Raw genomic sequence first — 5,382 nt, 5'->3', positions numbered from 1 at the left:
ACACACACAAACAAAAAAAAACAAAAATAAAGGTTGCAGTGAACAAAGAATGATATTTTGTACTAGTCAGGTGCTAAACATGTCAAATTCCATATCGAATGCAGTGTAAATGATATAAAAAAATATGAACTTTCTAGCACTTATCAAATATCCCTACACTTAAGCGTTTGCTTGTCCTCAAGCAAATAGAAAAAATAAAAATGAAAGACATGATAAGTGCTTGACCTCAGGCAACAAGAGATGGAGTTTTAATAGCACAAGGATATAATCAAATACTAGATAACATGGACATGCTCTACAAAGAGTAGTCCACTCAACTACAAAAAATACTCTCCCATGTGTCAGTCTCTTGGTCTGCTATCTGATAGTCTAGATTATGTTGTAAAATCTTTTCAGGGTTTTATTCAAACAAACTCTTTACTTTTCATAACTCTTTATACACAAACGCACATTTTTTTCTTCTCTTAATTTTCATACAGTTAGTAGCTTTTACACTTCCAAGGAGGCAACCCTCTCTCCCACTAGAGTATACTTTGTATTCGATTTATTGTGAGTGACTAAGAACTAGAAAGAAGGTAGCTCTTTTGGCTGTCAACTTATTTTAACTAAAATAAGAAAATAACTAACACTAATGATACCCCTACTATAAAACATCACTTTCTAGGAGTAAGTTGTAAGGTATACTTAAGAGGGACGTAAGATAGAGCAAAAACTAGCAAAGCAGTCAAACTCTTGAGAAGCAAAGAAAACATAATGCTAATCTAACATATCATGTCCCTAGACAAAAGAAACTCCAACAAGTAAGTGCAATGCCTTCAAAGGTTAACACTTTGACAACGCCCCTTGCGTATGTCCCGCAAGTGCACGGGTTTGTAGAAGTAATAAAATCCCAGATGAGTGGGTATTGTATCCACAGGGAGTAGGGAGTAAAAATACTTAAACTGTTTCTTAACTAAGCAAAATATAAATTGTGATTTGTGTTACAATATGTAATGCAAACAAAAGTAAAAGAGACAAGAGAGAGAGCACAAGTAAAGGAGAGGTAAGGAAATCGATATAAATGGGGTACTCGGATATTAATCCTCCTAGGACAATCATTTCAATTGCAAAAACCCTCTATTATGCTTCATAACTAAGGCATTAATGAGTCGTAGAGATCCTTTAATACATGGCCCTAAATCTAAGGTCAACCATGCCTAACCCTATACATGTCCCGGAGGAGAAACTGAACAATCTCTCAACCTCGCACTCGTATAGAATTGCAATGAGTTCTAGGGATTCCAAGTGATAAATCCTCTTCCTATATGTCGACCTAATTCTTTGGTTCAGGCGGAAGGTCCCTAGTCACAATTAAGCCCTAGATGCTAAAATCACTTCAGCGCTTCACTCCACTGCACTCGCAACTAAGTCCCAACGGTAGGTCATTCCTTAGCCCATTCACTCTACTATGATCGCAAAGAACTTGAGGAATTGGAGGTAGAATAAATCACACCGGAGGGGAAAGGGGATGCTCTGCTACCTCTCGACTCACCCTCTCAACCCTCTCCAATCTAGCTTTGTCTAACTCTCATGGTGTGTCACTCACTCACAAGGATTACCAATAAGAACTCTCAACCCTAGAGTCATTCTAAGGGAGTATTCATACAATTAATGCATTCAAGATTGGAACTCAATAAAAACATCAATTAATGAAAGCATAATAACAAGTTTCAATAAAATGAATACATCCTAGGGTTCACAATCCAAGTACCCACTATGGGGTTTAGCTCTCAATGGAGCTAATTACAATCAATGAAATCAAATGTAAAAGCAATAAATCCATAGAAAACCCCCTCGATAGTCATGACGATGGTCGTGTGGAGAGTCCTCTACCTGTCCAAAGGTCCCTTTGTCCGGTGTAGGATACATCTCGCCGGATCGGTGCCGACAAAAGCTCTCCTACTAACTTTCTTCTAAACGGAGCGCGATGTCAGAGCCGTAGAACCTCTCCCAATCCCTAGCCAATATCTCTCAAAACCCTAGCCTCAACCCTCTCTTAAGTTGGGGAAAAGATGGAGAAAAGAATGCTGAAATTAGAGCTAAAATCGGCTTTTAAACGGATGGAATCGGGAATTCACATGCCCCTTTGAATATTTCACACGGCCCGTATTGAATTAACGCACGGGCGTGTGGAATTTCCATACGCCCGTGTGGCTTCTTCGGACAACTCTTTCTTCAGCGGGCTGTAAGTAGTATCTACTATAGTGTTGCTACAGTACCTGCTACAGTGTCTGTCCGAAACACTTTGAAACCATGCTTTCATCGAGGTAACGTAAACGGGCACACGTTTACTTCATAGATCACTTTGCTTCTTCAATGAACGGCCGCGTTGGTGGAGATCTTGTTACACATACACAAGCCGGAATACTTAGAATGTGACTGCCTTTGTGTGCCTTCAAATCATTATGCTAGCTTGAATACATGGAGGTCGGCATACATTCTAGCATCTTGAACTCGACTTATGTCTTCACGTTTGAACTTTCTCAAGATTTTCTCTAAATGGTGCACTCACAATCTACATTAGCTTCATTCTCTAAGATTCAGCTTCACGACCCTATATGCATGAAAGTAACATAAATACACACATATTAGTGTTAAAACCTGATAAAAGTAATGCTCATCATAAGGAAACAACAGTTCACATTCTTATCACACAAGCACTTATCAAACTCCCCACACTTAAGCTTTTGCTTATTCTCAAGCAAAAATTAAAACATTATATGCATAGATGAAAGAAATAGTGGAAGTGCTTGGCCTTAGGTTCACCAAAGCATGCAAAGAGAGAATTCTACAAGTACGGGAGATTTCAACACTAAATACGAAAAATCAATGCTCTAGCTAAAAACTTGAATAAAAAAGGACAACAAACCCGAAATCGTGTAAATGTGTGAACTCACTCAAGTAAACCCAAAGTTTACTCCTCAAAGTTCAACGTATAAGGGACTTATTTATCTACAAAAGGTAACAAAAATTCAAAAAGGGTAGTAGCTTCACACATCCTCTAAGGTAGCCCTTTCCAAAGCGGCCTCCTAGGTGGCTTTCACATTTTCGAGGTGGTAGCTTCACACATCCCATGAGATAGCTCTTTCTCTCATTAGGGCATAACTAGTATCCGACTTATGAGAGTAGCTTCATACATCATAAATGGTAGCTCTTTCCACCCAACAAGCACAACTAAACAACAAAACTATTTTGTTCTTTCTTTTCATTTTTCCATTTTTTTCTTCTTTTTTTTAGCAAAATAACATAAGAAACAAAACTAAAACTAGTCCCTTTAACATCAAACTTGAGTTTCCAGAAGAGTTTAAAGAGTGAGTAGTGAACAATTGTCAATCGGGCAAAAATTCCTAAAAGTCAAGCAAGAACTAGAGCATAAGAACATTCAATGTAAAAAATTCAGCCATACTCAAGAATACAATCATTGCAACTAAGGTGAACCGCCATTGGCTATGTGAGCATGTATAACAATCAAGACTAATATAAAAGATATGTGCACTATGAAACTCCCCCCACACTTAAGTTGTATAGTGTCCCCAATGTACACATGTAAGCTCACTCAAAATGTATAGCCATCATGTATAACAATCAAGACTAATATAAAAGATATGTGCACTATGAAACTCCCCCCACACTTAAGTTGTACAGTGTCCCCAATGTACACATGTAAGCTCACTCAAAATGTATAGCAATCAAGAATAAATCTGGGAGAAGTAATCAAAACAATACTCCCCTGACTCCTAGTGTTTCATTTGATGGAGCTAATTCGTTGGGAGTGGTGTTCGAACAGGTTGTGAAGCATACACGACCAAATGCTGAAGTACCTTAGCCATGTCCATAACTAGTTCTCAATTCCCATGTTGACAAGACCATATGCACGCATACACGAGTGGGGTTCAGTGAAGCTCAATAAAACAAAAATAACTTGAGTATATATAAAAGATAAGGCAATGAATACAACTCGAGACAACAAAATGAAAATAAACTCAGAAGGAAAGTCCTTTCTGAGTATACAAGTCCAAAATGAAATATAAAAAGTAAAGAAATGAAAATGAAATCAAGTGTCGATACCGCGCTCTGGCTCCTCTGCTAGATAGTCGAACGACACTGGTAGATCCAGTGAAGATAATGCAGGAGGTGCTTGAGAGGTGCGGAGTCGCAGCACAAATGGTGAGGCAACGTATCTCTGGAGGATCTGCTGTAGAACGTCGAAACGCGCCATGAACTCTGTGAACTGTGTGGCCTGCGTCGCACGAACCTCTGCTATCTCTGCTCGTGCCTAAAAAATTTCAGTCCGTATCACCCCCACAACACTCTCGAGCCTCTCAAAACGATCATGCGCTCGAGATGATGAAAACATGCGCACTGGGGGTGGGTCCTCTGCCGAGGAGGTGCGTCGGTCTCCATCGGCGTCGGCTGAGGCTTGGAAGCAGGCTGAGAAGCCCCGGCATCGTCTCCCTCTACCTCAACTATATCTGGGGTAGGAATAATCAAAGCATACACTCCTGACTAAACTCTCCTCAACCTCAGTGTCTCCATGCCCAGGGGAGCAGGTATAATCACCTTCTCGGCCCCTCTGATCGCATCGAGTAAACCCATACCGACGACTAGTCTCGTGATATAGGGGCCCGAGAAAATCACTCTAAGTCTGCCATACTGCCCCTGATGTCGAATATACTCTGCCAGGATATGCCCTAAATATATTGGTGTGCGCCTCACCATAGAGTACAAATATAAAAGCTCCTGTCGGCTAAGTACACCAGTACTGTCACCTCGCCAGCTCACTGACCTGCTCAAACAAAGTGAATGTATCTGTAACTCGGGCGGGAGAGGCAAGTGGCCTTCGAAACCCTATGCTCATACTGCCCCTGTCCACATAATACTGCATATGCACGCGCGGAGTCAGACTCCCAGGATAATCTGTGGATAACTGCTCATACTCCTCTGTCTCTATATAAGCTGCATCATATAACTCCATCAAGATCGCAAACTGAGTCACGCTTAAGCTATGATGCTGTCCGAGGGCTCTGAACTGAATGACACTGATACTGTCGAAATTGGAGTACGAGCGATCAAACTCGAACGAGGCTAGCCCCTCGAGTGTCAGTGCGTGGATGGCAGGATCTCTGATCGATAGTAAACCATCCCAGCTACCAACTACAAGCATGTCCTCGAACTCGTCTGCCATACCCTCTGTTGATTGAATCGCCCTAAGTATGCTCACGTCGGGAAATTTGGTCTGACCAAACTTGAGACTAGTCAGCCTCTAAAACCTCGCCTGATGCTCGGGAATGGTAAAACTCATGCTCTCGAGCTCGGGGGATGGCTCACACGGCCATTTATCAG

This window comes from Dioscorea cayenensis, chromosome 12 (genome assembly GCF_009730915.1).
Source record: "Dioscorea cayenensis subsp. rotundata cultivar TDr96_F1 chromosome 12, TDr96_F1_v2_PseudoChromosome.rev07_lg8_w22 25.fasta, whole genome shotgun sequence".
Taxonomy (NCBI): Eukaryota; Viridiplantae; Streptophyta; class Magnoliopsida; order Dioscoreales; family Dioscoreaceae; genus Dioscorea; species Dioscorea cayenensis.
The sequence above is the reverse complement of the archived record's forward strand: the minus strand, read 5'-3'. Positions refer to the sequence as shown.